This window comes from Rhipicephalus sanguineus, chromosome 10 (assembly GCF_013339695.2).
Source record: "Rhipicephalus sanguineus isolate Rsan-2018 chromosome 10, BIME_Rsan_1.4, whole genome shotgun sequence".
Classification (NCBI taxonomy): Eukaryota; Metazoa; Arthropoda; class Arachnida; order Ixodida; family Ixodidae; genus Rhipicephalus; species Rhipicephalus sanguineus.
Genome location: NC_051185.1, coordinates 13,384,320 through 13,395,977, shown reverse-complemented (window position 1 = coordinate 13,395,977; position 11,658 = coordinate 13,384,320). Strand labels below are relative to the sequence as shown.

At 43.4% G+C, this 11,658-nt stretch overlaps 1 long non-coding RNA gene across 1 annotated transcript; it reads right to left on the bottom strand.

The window, feature by feature from the left end:
• Positions 1 to 371: 371 nt before the first annotated feature.
• On the bottom strand, positions 372 to 6,689 carry LOC119372449 (uncharacterized). Its single transcript, XR_005179530.2, has 3 exons — positions 6,572 to 6,689; positions 4,256 to 4,313; positions 372 to 523 (listed from the first exon to the last, which is right to left on the bottom strand). It is a non-coding gene; the product is annotated as an uncharacterized LOC119372449 (long non-coding RNA).
• Between the last annotated feature and the right edge of the window lie 4,969 nt (positions 6,690 to 11,658).

Sequence of the window (11,658 nt, the reverse complement as noted above, 5' to 3'; positions counted from 1 at the left end):
CCAACTTCTTTTGAGGGAAGGCCGACTTCTTGGGGTGTATCGCACTGACCCAAGTTCGATATATCAAGTGTTACGGCTATTTATGTTCGATGTAGCCGTACATTTTCCTATACATTGACGTTAAAGCATAGTAATGCTTGAAAATAGTTTGGTATAAAGGATAATTCGGTTTACCTAAGTTCGACATAGTCGGCTATGAGTGTTGTGAGAGTTATGTGTTAATAAATGACGCACGCTAATTAGCATTTAACCAACCAAATTAAGGTAACAAAGTTAGGCTAATAATATTGTCCCGCACGTCGTAACTGAGAAGTCGAGAGTTTGGGTGCGCAACCCTTGATCGCCATTGAGGTTAAGAAATTCAAGGCAAATTCTGTGAAGACCAGCATCAATGTTTATTGCCTCAATGATACCTTCCCACATATGATGGTTCCATGCATATATGCGTCAGGCCAAAAGTATCTCTGAATAGGCCACAAATGCAGACACCTCTGCAGGTGCTGTTGTCAGGATAGTTGCAAGGCTAAAAAAGAGTGAAAAAAAAGAAGTTCCTACAGTTCAGAAGTTCGCAATTACGCTGTAGCTCATATATATTCAATTCGTGGTCACAGACTTACTGAAAATCAGTTCAGTAACTGCTAATTAAAACTACAATAATTCCATTAAGCCCCGTCAGCTACACAAACTTCGTCCGATCATGAGGAGCTCCTCTGGTCATAGGATGACACCAGGGGCGTAGCCAGAAATTTTTTTCGGGGGGGTTCAACCATACTTTATGTATGTTCGTGCGTGCGTTTTATGTGTGCGTGCCTATATACGCAAGCAAAACTGAAAAATTTCGGGGGAGGTTTGAACCCCCCCAACCCCCCCCCCCTTGGCTACGCCCCTGGATGACACAAATCCTTTTGTAGCGTTAGCTACACTTTCCTAGCCGGAGCCGATTTCGCGTGGAGCGTCATGAGCCGTGCTGCGCATGCGCGAGGATCAGTGGTGTCACACAGCTGGATCACCGGAGATGCCATCTCACGCGCCTCGCCGCTGCTGGTCTGCGCCGCATTCGAGAGGAGTGACGTCGTAGACACAGTGGCGCCAGCGCGCGCGCAGCTATTCGCCTTCGCTATGCAGTCGCCGTCTGACACTGCACCGGGGCCGCTTGATAGCGCCTCTGACGGGCGTTTGCCAGTGTGGTTTAGCCATGGAGAATGAGAGCGCTAATGCAGCTCGACGGCGCAGAAGAGCCGAGTAGCTTATCTCATCGGATCCCGTAGTAGTTGCCTGGCAATTAGAGCTTGCTGTGTTGGGGCCATAGAGACGGCAGCGTGTTACTTCACTGACCACCGAGCCGTCTTTGTGGCAATAAAGAAGCAACCTGATGTTGAGCAAAATTAAATATGCATGTGCCACATAATACGTATACCGTGTGTGTGTCAATGGAGCAGCAGTAAGCATGACAATCAAGCTAATCCTAGACAATCTGGAAAGCTAAGAATAATCAACTGAACCTTTGCTAACGCTACGTGTATCCTGGCATAGCCGGGCTAAAACACTGCAATTTTTGCAACTCCTTTTTTCGTAAAAATAGTCAGCATTTCATTCTTCTTTCACGAAAGTGTTCTCCTTTTTACAAAACTAATGGAAAGGGCACTCTTTCAATGAAGGTTTTGAAGAAATATCCCGCGAAAGAGGGATGAAGGTCCTCTGCAGCAACACATATAAATCAAACACGGAGGATTGTGGACATCAGAAAAATTCTGTCTTGGCTAAAGTTTCTTGACTAACACGCGCTTTGGTAGTGCTGGAACGCGCATTCCATCAGGCTGTTCGAGACTCCAACGAACACTAGAAAAAGCATGCCGGGCGGCATCGGTAAGGCACATTTCAACATTTCATGGGAAGCTGCAACGACCACCGAGTTTCCTACAGTAAATCTACAGATTCGCATTACTTACACAAATCACGGAGGAGTTTTACGCGGAGCTTCTTTATTATCATACGTGCCCCATCTGTTAACTCAGTGTCGTTGATTGTGTCCCCGCAAAATCACGCTCTCATAAAAATGAAAGCTTTGCCAAGTTACGCGACCTGGAAATCGCTCGAGAAGCAACTGTGAACTTCGACCCTAAGGTGGGTCCCGAGCGCTGGCTCGCGCGCTTTCTAGAGAGACATCATCAGACGGACAAGATAGACAGCGCGAAAAATGCTTAGCTCCCTGGAGTGGCCCTCTTCCCTTACAGCAGCGTTTTGTGGAGTTACGCGAGATCGGCTCCGAAGACTGAGCTGCTAGCCTTAATTTTTATAAGCTTTCAATTTGTTGCTGTCACATTCATTGCTTCGCCCTTGCGGCGAAACTGTGATTTTTTATGTATGTCGATCCTGAGTAGATTGTGTCTGCCTTCAGAAGTGCTGTTTTAGAACACCCTTCAAATGTCTTAGGTACAAAAACATTTAAAGTAACGAAGACTAAATTATCAATTTTACCCAATGTGTGGCCACCACGCCAGATTGGTGCACGAAAAGGACTTAGCAGCACTGAAGGCGAATATACAGGCGATGCAATGAACAAGAATATTTACGATATCCTCGATATTAAGTATCTCACGACCCAAAAACCAAAAAATATTGTGTATTTTCAGATGGCTGCATTCAATTAAAATTGCATAATATCGAAACTTATTCATGGTTTTCAATTATCCTAGTTCATTGCACAGATTAATATGCGAGCGAAAAAGCATGGGAAGTTACACTGAAAAATATTCATTAGTTCAAGAGTTACGAGCTACTGCGCAACGAAACACACCTGGTGATTAGCTTCCGAGGAAAACAAGAATTGTGTTTTATAAAAATGTTTCACTCTGAGGGCAATTATGAAAAAGAACTTTAGAAGAAACCGTATAGAGACGTAGCTCTTCTGCACCATAATTCTTAATGTCTCTATATTCTGGAAATATTAAAAATAAAAACTGAGATGGTCCTTTTGAAGGGTGGCCTACCTTCAAGAACCGTAGGTGGTAGATATTACTGAAGTCGTCCACTACGGCTTGCCTCATAATCATATCGTGGTTTTGGCACGTTAAACCGCAGATATTATTATTACCAGTGGGCACGTTAAACCCCAAATATTATTATTACCAGTGGGTGGTAGAAAGCTTCCCGCCGGTGGAAAGAGGCTCAGCCATAATTCATAATTATCGTCAGCAGCTGGGATCAAGCGGTAGCGGGTCAACCCCTTCTTTCAGGCTCGCTACAAATAGGTCTTGGAACGAAAGGAAGTTTAAGCGCTACTGCTTTCCTCATGAACCACTTTTGATCTATTCTGCCACTTGCTGCGGATTATGGGTGTGCTATAGACGTGCCGCGTCCATCTGGTGATCTAGACTTAAAACAACATATTTTTGGGCATGTTGGTGATTTATGTTCACTTTTATAACGCGCAAAAAGGAAAAAAGCTGAAAGAAACGACGCCGACACGCTGCCAACATCCAACATTTGTTGCACTTTCCTCAACGCACTTTCAATTTTAACAAAATGTGAAAGGCAGACATCGCATACGACACTGACGAGACCGGAAAAATCAGCTACTTCACTTTCGCAGCGCCTAAAAGTAGTAGCAAAGAAAATATTTGGTAGTTATTTTCCAAATACATTCACTTGCATGCTTGAACCTTTCGGAAAATGTCTCGCAATACGTGACCATCGTCGTAACCGTTTTACGTAACACTTCTCAAAGGCCGAAACCTTGGGTTTGCCACTTTTTATTAACACGCCAGTATTTTGTGTCGCAGCCTACTGGGAATTGATGGAGGTCACGAACTAAGCAAAGTAAAATGTCAATTGGTCGCAAATAAAAAAACACAAAGCTTCGGCTCAGGCTACAGATGAGACAATCTATCCTCCGACCCTTCTGTCGTCGAACACGGAGGCCTGTGACGACTGGGCTACAGGAGCACGTATTCTTCACAGGCATGACAACCCAGTAATGACGATAACCATAAGTGAGTTACGGGGTACAGCGCCAAAAAACGATCACAGAAAAAAAAAGAGGCTCACGACACCAGCACTGACTCCCAGTCCTATGTTACTCTGTGGTCGACATTTCAGCGCTGCAGCTGGTCAGTTGTGAATTACCACCAACTCTCCAAGTTTGTCTTGTTGGATAATAAGGAAATGTAAATAGCGTATCTACAGCCCTAATAGCCCTTGAAGCCTACTCTTGAAGCTACTTCAATCGCAGATACGTGAATATGAAATGGCTTACTACTCCTGGGCTTAGGCATGTGCCTCTGATGGCCCACGAACTTGTAGTCGAGGTATTGCTGCGGGAAGAGGAAAAACAAGGGGTCATGTCAATCGCACTACACTTGAAGACCTTCGGTGACCTAACAGTTTCACATAAAATAGTTAATAAGCGATGATCATGATCTTGATAATAAATTGAAGCCAGCTGTGGAAAAACAGCGCAGAAAACGAGAGGAAGTGTATACAGGACGCCGTGCTGTGTCGTGGGCTTTTCGTTCCATTTTCTGCGCTGTTTTGCCACAATGTTCATGAACCAACTAGCCCAACTAAGAAACCTTGAAGCAAGTGTTTGCAAGTTTGCAACTATGAGTAAAAAATATACATTACGTTTGCATGAACATTAATGGTAGAATATCTAAAGCAGGAAATGATAATGTAAATATCCGCTGTTTCGTTAAAAATCTGCATTGTGTGCGCGAGTTCTTGGTAAATTTTAACACACCCTCTTCAATATACATATTTTTAAAGATGGCTATGGTTTTACAAATGAGTACCCGCCTTTTGACCTGGCCGTAAAAACTTTGTTGTATGCAGAAAACCACAGGAGGGTACGCGCCACAGGAATAGGGCAAGCCCCTCTGCCGAGTACACCAGGTGCGAGCGTTAAACGAAAACTCTGCTCGGTGAAGTGGAGCACGTGAAACACGTGAAAGAGATAGAAAAAAAAAATAAAGGGAATAAGTACATAAACACATAGAAAGACAGAGAAAGAGAGAAGAGAAAGAAATAAAAAAGGGTAATAAATAGATAGGGAGATAAAGAAAGCAATAAAAAGAAAGAAATCGAAATCAACAGATACAAGAAAGTCACATTTGCGAAGCAGTGAATGCGATAGCAAGAAATTGGAATGTCACACGAAAAACGACAAGCAGCTCGATACTTGCAGCGCGCCGCTGAAGCACAAAGGACGCCCGAAATTAACGCACAGGCATGCACAGGGCAAGCGTGAAATAACAACTGTCACAGTTGTTACGTCTTTGTGCTTGAGCAACGCGCTGCAAGTGTCGACAATGTTTGTTTGTTTCCTCAAAATTATGGCGCACACCCACTCTGGGGGATTGGGCAAGACTGCGTGTCGACAATGGAGAATCAGATGCTCTTAGATATTTCCTTTTCTTTTAAACTGCGGCGCGTGGAGTGACCCCTCTGCGTCTCCTGCCACATGGGGGCGTCCGACGCAAGGTGTGCCCGGTGCTGTCTTTTCTTTTCGTTCCACATCACGAGTTGGTACAGAAATGGGCCACTTTGTCGTGCGCGTTTCAAGGGTACTTTTCAAATTGAAAGAAAGTGTAGGCGCGTTGCGTGATAGAAAACACGCTCAAGCTCCCCCGAAATCTGCGTGCCACCAGTGGTAAATGGTAAACATAAACAGCTCGGCGTTATTTCGCCGGCGCATACATGGCTTGTGGTTCAGTTGTCAAACGCAGCACGCTGGGGAGCGAGGGGTCGCTGGTTCGAATCCCCGGTTGGGTACTTTTGAATTCCTTTCTTCTGCTTTACTTTTCTTTGTGCCTCATATATATATATATATATATATATATATATATATATATATATATACATATATATATATATATATATATCCGTAACATGGCGGCGACAGCAGCGGCGACGGCAAAAATCCGCCAAAAGTGTCCATATAATTGGTATCGCAATGAAACAGATACAAGAAACACAGAGAAAGAGAAGAAAGAAATAAAAAAATAAAAAGAAACAAGGAAGCCCATACAGCTCCGCCCCTCCTTCAGGATTGGCACCGCTAGTGCGAAGCTGCCATATTATTATTTGCTCTGCACACAAACTCTGAATATGGCGGCTTCTGTAAAGATACTTGGCAGGGCTCAGAAGGTGATTCTGTATCGGCGGGATTTGACAATGCGCGCGTCACATTGTCCCTAAGAAAATACAGGCGTCCGGCCGCGTTGGCATCTAGCTTCTGGCGCAGTAAATAGGGTCCCGACTGATCTAATTCACGAAGTGTGTCGAGGCACTAAAATCGAGTAAGTACTCGATAATTATGTCATGCTTGCAGAGTGTCGTCTACGTTATCTGCCAGGTTAGAAACCTCTATTACAGCTAAGCGCTGTTCGGCATTGTGGCTTATAGCGATTGAGCATCATTAGGAGAGGTCAATAGTAAGCAAAGTATGAAGGAGCTACAATAATGAGCATACACAGTGTGAAAATTCAGTAGCTCGATTTTTACGGCATTTCGTGATACGAAACGCCCCATGAAAAGATGCCTTATCATTACGAGCAATGATAATTATACTTACATCATCGCGATTATGACTAAGACAATTAGGAGAAATGCAGAGTTTGCTGCGGACATCTTGAACAGTGGGTTCAGTACCTCGTGCGTAATGCAGACTACGAGGATGCCCTATACTTTCTAGGTCCTTATATACTGTTTGGGACGCTATGCATGGAAGGCGTCCAATGCGTACCGTTTTTTTTTTTTGTGACATGATTTTCGCAAGAGTAATACCAATCGGATAGTAGTAAATTTGTGCATTGGAAACGTGTATCTGCATAAAATTTCGCGAACGATACGTTTTGCATGTACAATGCAATCCGCACACAATGACATTTCACGATTAGATTTTTGAAGAATAAAAGTGCTAACAATGCCATGATATGCTGATGACTAATAAATAACAAGCAAGTACTCGCGTAACGCTCTTAACAAAGAGCTCCTTCCAGTTTGCATAGAAATGACAGATAATATGAGCACATAAAGCAAAAATATATGATGTCTGTCCACTTGAACGGTCGCAGTTAATCGTAAATGATAAAAACATTTCGAAACACCTCTATTGAATCCTACTAGCCTGTAAATTATGAATACATGTGCGCGCCTATCGACTGGTCGTTTCTGGCATGAGCATATTACAGCGAAAGCTGTTATGAGATCATTTCACCGGCCGTTTTTGGCGCCGTAGTTGTCCGCCGCCGCCGCCGCCGCCGCCGCCGCCGCCGCCGCCGCCGGTGTCCGTAACCAGTATCGCTCGAAATAAGAAAAAAAACGAAATAAGAAAAAAATTCCAGGATGGAACGAGGTTCGAACCTGGGCCCTCTGCGTGGGAGCCCAGTATTCAACCTCTGAGCCATGCCGGTGCTTGAAACTGCTTTGGAAAAAGGTCCTACACAGGCTTCATGTCGGGAAGGAACCACATTAGCATATGCAATATAGCGTGGTAGAAGAGTAAAATAAGCACCAAGCGTCGCACAACGCGAATTTTGTAACCAGGCGTCACACAATGCGAATTGCGCAACGAGTAGGTTGTTGAATGCTTCCAACCCATTACAAAGGACTCTGCCATAATTCTTCATCGTCATCAGGCACAGCGTCAACAAAGTGCGCATAATGCCTTACATGCGTAGCAGGTACCAACGCTCTCCGTAGAATGACGAAAAATGGCACAGTGCCTGCTGCCCTACTTCTCAAAAATTACAATGATTTATAGCGTAGTGGGTTCCTCGCAAGTGCACTTGTATTGGTTGCCAAGGAAGCTCATAAGCGCATGATCCACTTCCTCGGAGTCTCAGTAAAATTACAATGATTTATAGCGTAGTGGGTTCCTCGCAAGTGCACTTGTATTGGTTGCCAAGGAAGCCCATAAACGCATGATCCATTTCCTTGGGGTCTCAGTAAAGTTCTTCGCCTCCCCCCCCCCCCCCCGTCTCTCTCCCACGTCAGCCTATGTTATACAGCATGACGGGAGAGGGAAATAACGACCGGGCGTCACCCAATGCAAATTACATAACTGGTGGGCCATTTAAAGATTCCAACCCATTACAAAGGCTGAGCCTTAATTCTTCATCGTCATCAGTCGTCGTGTCAACAAAGTACACATAATGCCTTACAGACGTGTAGCTGGTGCCTCGCTTCTCCGCAGAATGACGAATAATTGCTTAGTAGGTGCTTCCCAACTTCACAAAAATTGTGATTTATGGCGTAGTGGGTACCTTTCTAGTGTACTTGTATTGTAGCCCCAAGTGAGCTTAACGGGCTCTAGAAACGCCGCTCTTCCAGCTTTCGCTGTGACTGTGCTGCGGTTTCAGCGCAGGCCTGGCGTTTTTTTTTAGAGCAATGTCAAAAGATATACTAAGAATCTGAAATTGTTCAGGAATGCCTGAACCATACGGCATATCCTCGTGTCTAAATAGAACTTTGCTAGATTACAATTTTGGTGTAGACTTGCGGTCGCGACGACCCAAGTCCAGGCTGTACCGTGTTCCACTGGCGATCAACTATTTCTGCTCTGATAATCTATGTGAGAGCCAACAACTTTCCCACCCGCTATAAGAACGACCACATTTTAAGAGAACTGCACACGCTGCTCACCAATCACATTTCACGCATATCTTACACTGTCTTACCAGCTTTTGGTTCTTCTTTTTCTATTAACAATGCCGTTCATTCAATATCTCAAGGTGTCATACATATGTTCCTACCTATTGCAAGCAGTATCAAACTTTATCAAGCAGTATCAACTGCGATTCGCTGATGACATTGCATTGATGAGTAACGCGGGAGACGAATTACAACTCATGATTACTGAACTGGATACGGAAAGTAGAAGAGTAGGTCTGAGAATTAACATGATCAAAACTAAAGTAATGTGGAACAATCTTGGCAGAGAACAGCGCTTTGCGATAGGGGGCGACACACTGGAAACTCTAACCCCCTATTTACTGCCTACTCGCGTCTGTTCGACAATAAGTTAATATAAGGCCATGTTCCTTATTCTATTCATACCGTCTATGCTTCCGGCTACTACATACCAACTCGAGAAGACGGCATACATTTCAACTGTTCAGGGAGGATGGCAATGGCAAGAAGAGCGAAATCCCCTTCTAATACGCGGGTAACTTACCTACGCTTACGTCTACATTTACATTTATTCTGCGTCATCACTGTTTGATTGGTGCCACGTATTTGTTTAGATTAAAAAATTAGGGCAGATCTCATGCAATGTGGGAGTCAATGTCATATGAAGCAGGAAGCGAGCACCCTATGATACTTTGTTTTTCTATGAACTCAGCGTTGCTAGGTGTAGCGACGTCTCTCTGCACATTGATTAGTTGTGCGCATATCGCGGGCTTACCAAGCACATCGTCTACACTGACGCCTTAAGGGTAGCTTATAATCCGACGTAACGTCGGCACTCATGTCAGAACAGAGAAGTCAGTCTTAGTAAACTCTAGTGCGTGCTACTGTGCGATTATGTGCGTATCATGAGTAGCGGTTGTCAGCGTATACCTCCAGGCCCTAGCAACGGATGACTATAGCTTGTGGATTTATACGAGTGCACATGTACTGTTTATTGCATTGTTATGAAAGCGGATAGCCAACACTGCAACCACGATTGACGTTGCCCCTGCATGTCTCCTGTACAGGGTCTTTCCCCAACGCAGTTACAAACATTCGCGTGCCTCTGTGGCAGAATACTCGACTGCCACGCAGAGTGCCAGGGTTCGATTCCTGCTAGAACCGTGACCTTTATTCTTTTGGTCGATCTCATTTTTCGTTCACCGACAACGCTCCTGATGCAACCACCACATCTGCGACACAAGCTCCTTAACGCTATCGCGCTAACGTTTCCACAGTCCGTTCTCGCTCACTGTTCCTGCATTCATATCGACTAATAGTTACGTGTGGCGCATACCCGTATTCCGAGGGCGTGGTATCGTATTCGGCGCACACGAATGTCCTTCTCTGCCAATTCTGTTGTGTGTCATGTTGAGGGGACGACCACGAAAATAAGCGTCCAGATAGATAGATAGATAGATAGATAGATAGATAGATAGATAGATAGATAGATAGATAGATAGATAGATAGATAGATAGATAGATAGATAGATAGATAGATAGATAGATAGATAGATAGATAGATAGATAGATAGATAGATAGATAGATAGATAGATAGATAGATAGATAGATAGATAGATAGATAGATAGATAGATAGATAGATAGATAGATAGATAGATAGATAGATAGATAGATAGATAGATAGATAGATAGATAGATAGATAGATAGATAGATAGATAGATAGATAGATAGATAGATAGATAGGCTTAAAGTGCCAAAGTTTCGCTAAGAAATGCTTCGCATTTATTAAATTACTTCAGCGAAAAATAACTATTGAAAAATGCAGTTCACGTAATATTAGGGAAGCGCTTTTACCGTGAAAATCGAGAAAATGGTGCACGGTTCAGACATTAGTGTAAATGTCTGTATATATTGTGCTTTGCGTTGATGCATATCTTAAGTTGCACTTTGCAATTTGGGTTGTCGGGAGGTCGTTCATGTTTGTTACAATTTGTGTGCATGCGGTTGTTGTTCATGTAAATAGTGTTTTGTGTTCCATTACTATATTTGGCACTGTATTTCGGAATTTGCGCAGTAACAAACTGCTTACTAATATTAGAGTTTCTCTGCATAACATTATTGTACATGTATATTTTCACTTGTACTGCGGAAAACCTTTCATGGCCTATGTTCATCCATCCATCACCCATATGTCCTCGTTGCCTTCTATGTATCAGGGAGGCTCGGGCTCTTCTTGCGTCGCAAGCGTCACTTTTCTTCCCAGCCTGCACTCATCATTGAGATGAAATAAAAACTGAATTGATTTGAATCTTAGTTCGATTAGCATTCTTATGATGGGTGCGTAATTGTTAGTGAAAATTTGATATGGTATGACAATTATGTGGCATTCCTTCGATCATTTCCGTTACATGGTATTCGCAGTTGGTCGTCCGCCCTTGAGTACGAACGAGCGGTGTGGACCTCCATTGGCTGCAACGCACAGCACTTCGATTGGCTTCAAGCTCCTAAGAGGTAAGCAGTGGATTGTAACTTGATTGACGGTGACCCATATCTCGTTTCTCTGAGAGTCTCGCACCATGACGCTCAAAGAGTCCGTCTTCAATTCACTTTACTGAAATTACGCCTTATACCACTGAGCTTACAGAAATTAAAACGGTCGTGGTTAACAAGAACAATGAAAAAGCTCGTTTAATTAGCCTTTCAAAAAGTGTACGCAAGCGTCACTGCTCAGCATTACTATAACATGTAACAGATGTTCTGCTTGTTGGTGTTCTTAATTTTTACAGGTACAGTAGATGTCATACTATTATTATTCGCATCGTAGCCCGAGTTTTTTTTTTTTAATTCGAATGTCAACCGTTTTATCTCAGCTGTGTAAACTGCACTATGTGATCGTACGAACTGAATACAACAGACAATTAGGCGAAGGAAACATAGAGGACGTTAATTTTTGTATTTAACATTTCTGTAGTAATTATGACGGAAATTGAAATTAATTAAAATGAACTTAAAACCACCCTTTCT